The following is a 12735-nucleotide window of genomic DNA, read 5'->3' as shown; positions in this document are numbered from 1 at the left end:
TAATTGGACAGCAGGTGGGAAGTTCAGTGGAGAGCTCGGCCCTGATCCATTTTTGCACAAGTCACCTTGGACTGCAGTTTTTGTGTGCAGTGATTCATGAAGAAATATTAGTCGTTCAGGAAGCAAGTAAGAAATAATGCAGCGGAGAGCAAAGTCCCATCTCAATATGACTGCTTATACAAAACAAAAACAGAATGTTTGACTCCCCTCCTTATTGAATCGGAAGAAAAATCTACTCCTGCTGCAGCTGTTTAGTGTGTGATTGGTTACTTTTCTGAATTTTGTTTTTTTAAATAGTGTTTTCTACAGATTTTTCTGGGTAGTGTATTGTTTGCTGAATGAAGGCTATCCCTGGTGTAAAGAATTTACCTCCACATAACACCCTAAAGAGAATGTAATATTTAAAAAGTGTGAAATAAAATATATGATTTTGTTTTTAAGCTCTGTAGAGAATGTAAAATATGATAAGAATTTGATGAACCACAACTATCTGTGTTTCATTTGGAACTGCATCTGTTAATAGGCCTACACAGGTAGATGTAATGCAGTCTAACTTTTCATACTCCAAAAAGATTTTCCTCAGGGAAGGGGAACACCAGCCTTCACATCAAGATCCAGGTATAAATCTGATATATATTTTTTTATTAAAGGTAATCAATTACAATGCTTCAAACAACTTTATATCAAATTAATTCAATTTGCATTAAGTAAAACACTAGTAATACTTATCTACTATTTTTTTAGAAATAATGATAGAAAAAGAATAGAACAGTTATAAATCATTAAGAGAGTGATTAAATAATAATTTGATTATATATAAGAAAGAAAAGAGAAACGAAAAAAAAAAAAAAGAAAAACCATGAAAAACCACAATATGTATTGTTAATAACACTACTACAAATGATAGTATCAATAAAGACATATATGTTAATTCCAATATAAAAATGAATTATTCTCACCAAATCCCGCAGGGTGCACGCCGAGCTGTGTTGCCAAGAACAGCTACTTCTCTAAATACTGTATATATGGAGACCATATCTGTTCAAAAGAATTATACTTGTCCAATAGGACAAATCTAATTATTTCCAGATGTAACGTCTCCATCATCTCTGTTGCCCACATTTTGGTTGTGGGGGATAATGTTCCCTTCCAAAATTTCAATATGATTTTTTTCCCAATTATCAAACAGTAATCAAAGACATTTCTTTGATTTACTGTAAGTGATAGATGTAAATCCGGAATTCCAAATATTATTAGCTTTGGGTTAGGGTCCAATTTAACTTTGATGACTTCAGAAATAACTTTAAAAATTTCTGTCCAGTAATAATTCAATTTAGGACATGTAACGAAACTATGTATTAAATTTGCCTCTGCTTTCTTGCACTTATCACAAATAGCGGAGAGATTCGGAAAAATACTATTTAATTTAGTTTTCGAATAATGTAACCTATATAATACTTTAAATTGTATCAATATATGTCTGGCGTTTAATGAACACCGGTGTATTCGTTGTAGACTTTCTTCCCAGTTTTCTTTTGTTATAGCCAATCCCATTTCATTTTCCCATGCTTGACGATATATTTCCGTTATTGGATTCTCCTTATCCAAAATGATGTTATATATATAGGCTATTAATTTTTCTGTATTTGGATATAAATTAAACAGTTCGTCTAACAATCCTGCTTCTTTATTTTTATAATCTTGTGTATTGGATTTAATATAATCTCTAATTTGTAAATACCTAAACAAATGTTGTGGAGACAATCCATAAATATCTTGTAACTCCTGGAATAAAAGAAATTTTCCTTTTCTATAAAGGTGTTCTATCCTTGTAATTCCTAAATCATCCCATTGTTTAAACCCCCCATCTAATATAGCAGGTTTAAATGATGGGTTATTCATAATTGGTAATCTAAATGAGAGATTATCCAAATGTAGAGTCTTAACTATTTGTTTCCAAATACGTCTATTATTATATATTATTAGGTTGTCTTTATAATTTTTTTTTTGTACTTCCGTTGGTGCAAAAATTATCGAACCTACATTGAAAGGTAGACAGTCTTCCTTTTCTATATTTAACCATGTCGGTTCATGATCCATATTTACCCACCAGAAATTCATATTCTTAATCTGAACAGCCCAAAAATAATATAAAAAGTTTGGAAGTGCTAATCCTCCATTTATTTTAGCTTTGCATAGATGTTTTTTATTTATTCTGTGATTTTTATAATCCCAAATAAAACTATTAACAATATTATCAATTTAAAAAAAAAAAGTTTTCGGAAGAAAAAAGGAATAGCCTGAAACAAATATAACAACTGTGGTAGAAATACCATCTTTATGGCACTTATTCTACCAATCATGGATATAGGAAGTGTTTTCCAATATAAAATATTTTTTCTAAGTTTATCTAATAGTTGAGGATAGTTGGATTTTATTAATGAGTTATGAGTTTTAGTTACGTTAATCCCTAAATATTTAAGTTTGTCTGTAACTACTTTTAATGGGTATTGTTGTAATGTATTTAGATTTATTCCTGTTATTGGCATAATCTCGCTTTTATCCCAATTAATCCTATACCCAGAAAATGCACCAAACTTAGTTATAATGTTTAGCAGGTTGGGAATACTAATTTCCGGTTTTGTAATATAAATCAAAACATCATCTGCATATAAAGAAATTTTATTAATTGTTGTATCAGTATTATAGCCATATATTTCAGGTTCAGATCTAATTTTTTCCGCCAATGGTTCTATCACCAATGCGAACAATAAGGGTGATAAAGGACATCCCTGTCTGCATCCCCTAGAGAGTTTGAATTTGGCTGATAAAATTTGGTTAGTCAAAATTCTTGCAATAGGATTCGAATATAAAATTCTTACCCATTTACAAAATCTATCCCCCAATTGAAACTTTTCCATTATATTAAATAAATACATCCATTCCACCTGATCAAACGGTTTTTCTGCATCTAATGATATAACCGCTAGTTCCGTATCTCGTATTCTTTTTGAATATATAATATTAAACAAGCGTCTGAGATTATGGGATGAATAACGTTTTGGGATGAAACCTGTTTGATCATAATGTATTAATTTAGAGATCACTAAACTTAATCTCCTAGATAAGACCTTAGTTAATATTTTTTGGTCTGTATTTAAAAGGGCAATCGCTCTATATGATCCAGGATCTTCCAAATCCTTATCTACTTTAGGGATGAGGGTAATTGTGGATTCATTTAGAGATTCTGGTAATTTTCCTTGGTCATATGCATATCTATACATTATTTGTAATCTTGGAGAAATCAGATCTTGACATTTTTTATAAAATTCTGCACTCAGGCCATCTGGGCCCACTGCTTTTCCGTTCTTTAGCGAACTAATTGATTCTATAATGTCTTTTACTGTTATTTCAGCATTTAACAATTCTCTACCTTCCTGATCTAAGCTATTGATTTGACATTCTTGTAAAAATATTTCCATACTATCTGTTTGTCCTGTTAGTTTTGACAAATAAAGATTTTTATAATATTGTAAAAATCTATCATTAATATCTTTTGGAGTAGTCAATATATTTCCATACTCAGATCTAATTCCGTGTATCATCTTCTCATCTTCTAATTTTCTAAGCTGTCGTGCTAGTAATTTTTGTGGTTTATCTCCAAATTCAAAATACACTTGTTTAGTTTGTTGAAAAAGTTTAATAACTTGATTAGAATATATTTTATTTAATCTATATTTTACTGATGCAATTTTATTACTTAACTCTTTGGAAGGCTGTTTTATATTTTCATTATCTAGACGTTTTATCTCATTTTCTAAATTTTGTTCTATTTTTCGATTTTCTTTATTGAGATGTGCTTGTGCGGATATTATTGCGCCACGCATGAATGCCTTAAATGTGTCCCAAAATAGTGATGGGGAAGTTTCAGGATTATCATTAGTTTCAAAAAATAATTTAATCTGATCCATCACATATTTACAACAGTCATTGTCCTTTAATATCTGAGGGTTAAATCTCCAGGTAGTAGTTTTATTAGATATATCTTTTAATTTTATCTTAAATGTTAATGGCGCATGATCCGAGATGATAATATTATGATATTTTGCGTCATACGTAAAAGGAAGTAATTTAGAATCTATTAAAAAATAATCTATCCTCGAATAGGTTCCATGTACGGGCGAGAAAAAAGAATATTCTCGTCCGGATGGATTATCTAACCTCCAGATGTCTTTAATATTAGATGTATTGATAAAAGCATTTATGAATTTACTTGATTTCGAGGCAACTTTCCTTTTTGCAGATGATCTATCTAAGTAGTTATCTAAAGTACAATTTAAATCACCTCCAATTATTAAATTGTGTTGAGTGGATAAAGGAATATTATTAAATATTTTCTTAATAAATAGTGGATTATCAAAATTAGGGGCATATATGTTCATTAAAATTACCTTTTTTGAATATAATTCCCCTGTAATTATTACATATCTGCCTTCTTTATCCTCTATAATAGAACTTTGTATGAAAGGTATACCTTTGCGAATAATTATTGCAACTCCTCTAGATTTATGTATAAATGTAGAATGATACACCTTAGAAATCCATTTAGCTGTTAATCTATGTTGAGCATCTTTTTTAAGATGAGTCTCTTGAAGGAAAATTACATCTGTCTTCAATCTGTTCAACTGAGCTAACACCTTTCCCCTTTTAATTGGTTCATTAATTCCTTTTACATTTCAACTGCAGAAGGTTACTCCATCACCCCCAGTCTTCACCTTTATATCATGCATTTTACTATTAGGGCGGCTTTTTTTGGAGTAGCTTTCTTGACTCCCCCAGCTCCCCGTTGCACCCGGACATCAATCCAATGAGAATTTCTATCCACCTTAATCCGCATCTATGTCTTCTTAAACTATATACACAATATCCTTCACATCTACATTCAAATAATATATAATATAAGATCAATAAAAAACAAAAACAATAAGAAATATCAATAATAAAAAAAAAGTAAAGGGTGTTAATAGGGTGCTCAGAAAAAAAAGAAACTACACTTATATAGTGTGTAGTATGTGAAGGTGAAAGCCACACTAACGTGGCCATTAATCTAAAGACTTCCGTTTTTTTAATTAAAAAAAAAGATGTTAATTATACCAGCTCCTATCTCAAATGCTATATATATTGGGGTGGGGTACTAACTTTATATACTTAGTACTTAGTAATTATTTCTATTATTCATATTACTATTTGCTAATTACTAATATCAATTATATTTAATACTATAATATGTAATACTATTATCATGGAATAATTAAATATTTTCTAATAATTAATACAGAACTACAACTAAATGTCCATTATTCCACTTCCTTCTAAGTGAGTATTTCATAACCACAGGCCGATGATAAAAGTTCAGTTCTCTCCTTCTCCCTCGGGTTCTTCCTCCACGTCTTCTCTCTCTTCATCTTCTGGCTTCTGCTGTATGCCTCGGGCGAATTCCAATGCTTCAGTATACTTAACGAAACGATATTCCTTGTCATCATAAGTTACTCTCAGTATTGCTGGGTACATCAAGCCATATCTCAGATCCTTAGTATTCTGTAAATTCCTCAGGATACCTTTTGTTTCTCTAAATAGTGCTCTTTTCTTGGCCACTTCTGCTGGGCAGTCTCTAAAAATACTGATGTTGTCTCCCTCGTATTTCAGGTTTCTCTTTTTTATTATTATCTTCATCATTTCTTCGAAGACATGATCAAAGGCCACTTTTACAATCATTTGTCTGGGCGATGAACCTATCCCAGGAGCCCGTCTTAGAGCCCTATGTGCACGGCTCAACAGGGGTTCATGATCCAAATTCAGAATATCCTTTAAAAGTTTTGCAACAAATTTTCGAGGATCTTGATTCCCCTCACGACCTTCGCTCAGACCCAGGTATAAATCTAACTCAGGGACAGGTAATGAAGGAATTCTGCCACCCATTTTCATTGGCTATTTGCAGTAGCTTTGCCTTCTTTCTCTTTCAACGTTTGGGCATTGTGCTTATACAGAGACTGGACTTATAGATTGTGATGGTTTTGTCCAGTGCACAGTAAAACCTGATCTCGGTGGAGAATCATAGGTTGTGTGAAAGAAGGAAGATTTTGAAAGCTGAGCAATATTAACGGATCAATTTAGGAAAACCATGCTCGCCTGACAGTCGCATCTATAGATCAGCTCTATATCCTGAAGCATGACACGCTGTAATGTTGATGTTTACTTGGTATTGCTGGTATTGCAGGTGTATAAACCTGTACCCACAAATGGGCATTGCTGCATAATTGGCTTGTGCATCCACTTACCCGAATATTGGCATTTTTACAGTGTTCACTATTGCCTTGACAAAGCACTAAAAATGCCAGATGGCAGAATGAAATATTCACCTCGTGCTATTGTCTCTTCTAGTTCATCAATGCAAGGAAATATTTTTATAAACCAGCATCTGCGGTTCCTTGTTTCTAAATTGTTGCCCAATATTGGCACCCGGATTTTCTTGGACAACGGTAAAAATAAAAACGCACACATTGTTAGATGGAAGTTATGCTTTGGAGAATATTTTCAGAGTATGATATTGAAGTGATACCTGTGTAGGCCATTTGAAACAAATGCAGTTTTTTAATTTTTTGTTGTGTTTTCATTGAAATTTCCCAGTTCTCCCTCATTTTGTTCCGTCACGTTTAGTTCTTGACCCCTTTTCTCTGAATGTTGCCATTTGGATTTTAACACCTGTCTGGCCTTTTGCCGCCATGCAGGTTTTATTAGCATTTGTAAACTAGTGCCCTCAATGCAGAAGTACAAAAAGAGGTTTCCCTTCCGGTTCTCAGCAAATAAAACGGAAAGCTTAGTGAGGATTTGCATTGAAATTTCCAGTGCTTGTTGATACAAGCGTCGCCATGGTTGCTGCATGTGTTAATGCCTGGCTACTTGCAGCTAATTTCCAAATCTCAGCAGGTAATTTGAGGATAGTGTATCGAAAAATATGGATGGAAAAATGCAAATCAAAGGTTGAAATATTTTCTTCATGCATGAATGATTTGAATACGCAACACTTTAAAAAGAATCCTAAGAACACTTTTTTATAAGCAAGTTGTGACCACTACATTGTAAGTACACTCCCAATGGATTGTTTTATTTCATTACATTTTAAACTGATCTCTTTCAGTTTTTGTATATACCTGCAGCTGATTTGAATAGGTTTCAGCCTTTACACCCAGGTGTTTTAGTGGCACAGTCTATGTAATATATTGCGAAGAGACTATCACATTTATATGATGTCATTTCAAGCTCAATTGACAGAAGTCAATTCAATAAAGTGTGGCTTCTTAGAGTGTTTTATAACACTGGTTATGAAACTTTAGTTATGTCCTGTATTAACAAGGGTATATTGTGATAACAGTATAATGTACTCATATTCATGGTGTCTGTGCAGGAAATATATATTTTCTTATTAAAAAAAATTTTGGTTAACCTGTTGTGAAGATTCCAAAGACTCGATTTCTCCATCCGGCAAGAGTTCCTTCTGCATCACATAAAACATTTAAAGTAACAAAAGCACCCGTGAACTACTGACTGCATTGCTATTTATTGAACTTTAAAACAAAGCTTTGATTACACGGCAGTAATCTTTGCTTCTATTAGACTAGCCCTTGCAATGACCAGACGGTCGTGGTTTCACAGTTGTATCAAACGACAAAGAATATTTCAGAGAAAGAATATTCTATAAAATATAAAATACCCGAGAGTTCTGAAGACCGAGCAATGACATCAATGTTAGCTGCTTTATGACTGTCCAGAAAAGAGAATTTCTGTAATGGGACAGGACAATATCGTCCAGTTGCACATGACACACATGTGCTTCTTCACAGTACCTACTATCAAATAGTGGAGTTTTGGAAAGTCTTGAAGAGTAAATGCATTGCCTGTTGTTGGAAACAGTACAGACTACGGGAGGTCATAGCCTAGTTCTCAGTCTCAAGGGAATGCTTTACTTGATATTTGACCAGGGGTATGTATAGATAAACTATCGAAAAGCTTCTTGCGCGAGTACTATATGATTTGAAATACAGTGGAGGTGAATATCTCGGGAGAACTGAACTTTTTTTGTATAGTTTATTGATCCTCAGTGGCCAGGCTTATTTATATCCTACAGACAGTGGGATCATTATCAAGAGGGCTCATAGAAGGACACTGTACATCAGTGCCTTTTTCAGAGGGGCTTTCAAAACTAAAATCTGACTCCTTCTCCCCTCCAATTGCTGATTTGAAATAGAGAGAAAAGTGGAGGGGCTAAATGTACTTGTGCTTTATGATTGCTTGTGTTATTCCATCTGTAATTAGATGTTTCTCTGTCATTAAAACTGTGCTGCCCTCTATTAATGAGTTCAAGGGTTGAGCGCATTTTCCAAGTTGATTTCCTGAGAGGGAGTTCCATATGTTGAGAGGCAAATTGGAATATGCAATGTCTATATTTTTAAGCAATGCCGTCTTTTAATGTCACTGGAGATGCAAGTGTGCACACACAAACCTTTAATAACAGCAGGTAGATAAAAAATGCTGGAGTAACTCAGCGGGTGAGGCAGCATCTATAGAGAGACGAAATTGGCGACATTTTGGTTTGAGCCCTCTTCAGACTGATGTCGGGGTGGAGGGGAGGGCAGGAAAAAGAAAGGAAGTAGTTGGAGAAAGTAGGACTTGTGGGAGAACTGGGAAGGAGGGAGAAAGCAAGGGCTATCTAAAATTAGAGAAGTCAATGTTCATACACTTCTCTAATTTTAGATAGCCCTTGCTTTCCCCCTCCTTCCCCTCCCCCTTCCCAGTTCACCCACAAGTCCTACTGTCCCCACCTACTTCCTTTCTTTTTCCTGCCCCCCCCTCCCCCCTGACATCAGTCTGAAGAAGGGTTTCGACCCTAAACGTCGCAAATTCATTCTCTCCATAGATACTGCTTCACCCGCTGAGTTTCTCCAGCATTTTTGGGCTACCTTCTGTTTTTCCAGCATCTGCAGTTCTTTCTTAAACTATAATAACAGCAGGCAGATTATGAAGTTTTATTTTTATCTGCAAAGCTGAAGAGACTTTAATTTCGTTTTCATATTTCATATGGTTGTCTGTAAGGTCTTTATATCCACCTATATTTCTGTGCTTCACAGTATGTGAACTGGCTGCTGTACATTCGGTTACCCTTGTTAACATACCCATGTATGCGTTTGCGTGCCATTATGGGTTTCCTTTTGGAATTCAGTTTGACTGGTGAATACAGGTAGAACAAAAGATGTTGGGACAAGCTGGTGCGGGAAGGGCATAGAAACATAGAAATTAGGTGCAGGAGTAGGCCATTCGGCCCTTCGAGCCTGCACCGCCATTCAATATGATCATGGCTGATCATCCAACTCAGTATCCCGTACCTGAGTAAGAGGGCATATCCTGGGGGTTGAAAGGAAACAATAGTTGGCACTGCTTCACCCAGAACTACTGGTTCACAAAAGAGATCACAAATGTTACTTGAGAGCTGCCGCAACCTCCATCAAGATTAGGGTTTGGCTGTAAACTTGTAGCTAGCTTCTCATCTACCACTGACAAAGTAGGTATGTTGCAAAACCTACCTTAAGCGTCGCTGCAGATCTGTCCAAGCCCGTGTGTGCGATTTTGGCGCTGTTGAGAGGGGGGCGGGTTTAAAACACAATTTTCCCTAGGCTATTCAAATCGAGGTTGTTCAGCATACTTAGTTGCTGACGAAAAATCGCTTGGAGGTTCGTTCGCTGGAGCTATTTTTTAATTTAATTGGTTAATTTAATTATAGTAGGTTAATAATTATCCTCTAAACCCACGACCACTGACAACGGGACGGATCTCATACAGGGGACAACGGAAGGTAGGTTGTTTATTTTTACATTGAAAAGCGCTTCTTAAGATCCCTTTATACAACGTTTTATGTTGTGAGTAGCCCCATTAAATCCCGCAGTATTTTTCTGGGCATTTGGAGTACAAATTCACCGCAATGGGAACGTTCTAAACCAGCGCGTTCCACAGAGTTCCACAGGATCCCACTCGAAAGCTGATTTAAATGGCTATTAATTTACAGCAATTGAACACTAAATTCCTTCCATTTGGCCTATAAATTAATGTAAATGAGATTTAAAAATCATGTTTTATTGTGAATTCTTTGTGAGTGTTATTTGGACACTTAGGCTATTTAAAAATGTTAATCTTTTCTTAAGAAACGGATAGATGTTTAGATCTAGTAATTGAATTTTGTAATTAGCTACAATTAGGTAACTAACTAATTATATGCTTTAATTTCAGGTCATCCAAGTAAGATTGTTTCATATTTGTTTCAGAATGCTTCAATCTATAATAACTGAAAATGTCTTTCAGTTCCCTTAATTTTTAAGAAAGTTATGGCCATTTCATTGTCCTCGATCACAGCTTTTGTGTTAAGTCAATGGAAAATCAATAGGGATTAACAAGATGCTAATTTCCGAGTATGAAAATGGCCATAACTTTTTTAATACTGAAGATATGAAAGTGTCAAATTAAACTTATTTTTGTGCTTTATCTGATGGGATAAATTGCAGACTTGATTTTTTAAATCTCAAAATGTTGTAACATTGCTACCAAGTGGGCAATCCATCGCAACCTACTCCAATGGTACCCAGCAAAACAGATGACAGCTTTCTGTCAATCAACAGTCATCTTGTTGAGTCTCATTGTCTGAAACTCATTTTCTCGCCCACAGCTAACAATCAATGTAACTTTGTTGCAAATCTTTCATTCATTTGTTCTATATCCCTCTACATCACCGTCTATATCTCTCGTTTCCCTTTCCCCTGATGCTCAGTCTGAAGAAGGGTCTTGATCCGAAACGCCACCTATTCCTTTTTTCCAGAGATGCTGTCTGACCTGCTGAGTTTCTCCAGCTTTTTGTGTCTAACTTTGGTTTATAACAGCCGTCGGTCTAAAGTCTGTACCGTGTCATTGAGACAGAGATTGTGAAAGGGGAGACAGGTGTCGGAGGTATAGCAGTGGATGTGAGGGCAGGGTGGAAGTTCTGCATGGTTGCGAGAGGCAGCCTGATGCAGTTGTAGATTTAGTAGAGGGAATGCAAGCTAGATGACCTCGCTGAACACATGCTAGTCACTGCCTCGCCCCCTTGTTGGAACTCTAAAGTAAGGACCAGGGAACAGTATCTTGTTCCGTCTGGGGAGGGGGGGGGGGGGGAGTGAGAGCAGGACTGCTGGACAATGAGGAAATGTTGGTGGGGGGGGGGGTGGGTTATACCATGTTTACTAAATAAATAGGATGTTGAATGTCCTGGAGCAGAAGGGATCTGATGTAGTGAAGATGGAGAAAATGGAAGTAGGAGTTAATGACCTTGCTTGAGGCAGCACTGGAGGAACAAGAGTCAAGATAACTGGGTGGCTCACTGGGTTTACTATAGGTATTCCATGGTCTGTCCCCTGTGACGGAGACAAGAGAGAGCGAGAAAGGGGAGAGAGGTGTTGGAGATGGTCATAGATACATAGAAAATAGGTGCAGGAGTAGGCCATTTGGCCCTTCGAGCCTGCACCGCCATTCAATATGATCATGGCTGATCATCCAACTCAGTATCCCGTACCTGCCTTCTCTCCATACCCCCTGATCCCTTTAGCCCCAAGGGCCACATCTAACTCCCTCTTAAATATAGCCAATGAACTTGCCTCATCTACCTTCTGTGGCAGAGAGTTCCAGAGATTCACCACTCTCCGCGTGAAAAATGTTTTTCTCATCTCGCTCTTAAAGGATTTCCCCCTTATCCTTAAGCTGTGACCCCTTGTCCTGGACTTCCCCAACATCGGGAACAATCTTCCTGCATCTAGTCTGTCCAACCCCTTAAGAATGGTCTAACTGAATTTGAGGGCAAATGGGCTCATGGTAAAGTTGATGCCATCAACGAGTTCTGCACGGGTGCAGAAGGCAGCTCCGATGCAGTCGTCAATGTAGCAGAGATAGAGTCCACAGGGTGATGATGCAGGTGTACATTGGAACAAGAATTGTTCAACAGAAAGGAAGGCAAAGCTGGGACCCATGCAAACGTCCCTGACAGAATCCATCCATATAGTTCCCCATGTCTATCTCCTTCCCAAATGTCCACAAGCAGGGCTCTCCTGACAGGCCCATAGTTTCTGCCTCCAGCCCCACCAATCTTATCTCCAAATACCTTGATTCCATCTTGTCCCCTCTTGTCCAATCCTTCCCAACCCAAACCTCACATGCCGTTCAACACTTCAATAACCTTCAATTCCTAGATCCACATTGGCACAAAACGTGGCGACACTTGTGCACTGTCCAGGTGAGGTCTGCGGTATGATTTCACCGGGATGTTTGCAAAACCAGCATTTCACTGTATCCAGGTACATGTTACAATAAAGTTTAATTGAATCAGTGGACGTCTAGTCCCTTTGCACCTCCATTCCCCACCAGAAAGGTCTCAAGGCCCTTTGGTTCTTCCTTGAATCAGTTACCGTCTACGATCTCTCACTGCCACATGCTGGTACTTGTCCTCGCCCTCAACAACTTTCCTTTACCGTCCCGTGGAGCTGGAGAACGCCAGGTGAGTCCCGGAGCTGGAGAACGCCACCCGACCCGTGGAGCTGGAGAACGCTACCCGACCCGTGGAGCTGGAGAACGCTGCCCGACCCGTGGAGCTCACCTGACCCTCGC

At 36.9% G+C, this 12735-nt stretch overlaps 1 protein-coding gene and 1 long non-coding RNA gene across 2 annotated transcripts in view; one reads left to right on the top strand and one right to left on the bottom strand.

The window, feature by feature from the left end:
* The window catches only part of LOC116975667 (mucin-5AC-like), a 516444-nt gene that overhangs the window by 462675 nt on the left and 41034 nt on the right, over positions 1-12735 (bottom strand). The gene's annotated exons all lie outside the window — the stretch shown is intronic.
* Positions 10-7087, top strand: LOC116974934. The gene is made up of 2 exons (XR_004412487.1): positions 10-618; positions 5932-7087. It is a non-coding gene; the product is annotated as an uncharacterized LOC116974934 (long non-coding RNA).

This window comes from Amblyraja radiata, chromosome 7 (assembly GCF_010909765.2).
Source record: "Amblyraja radiata isolate CabotCenter1 chromosome 7, sAmbRad1.1.pri, whole genome shotgun sequence".
Taxonomy (NCBI): Eukaryota; Metazoa; Chordata; class Chondrichthyes; order Rajiformes; family Rajidae; genus Amblyraja; species Amblyraja radiata.
The sequence above is the reverse complement of the archived record's forward strand: the minus strand, read 5'-3'. Positions and strand labels throughout refer to the sequence as shown.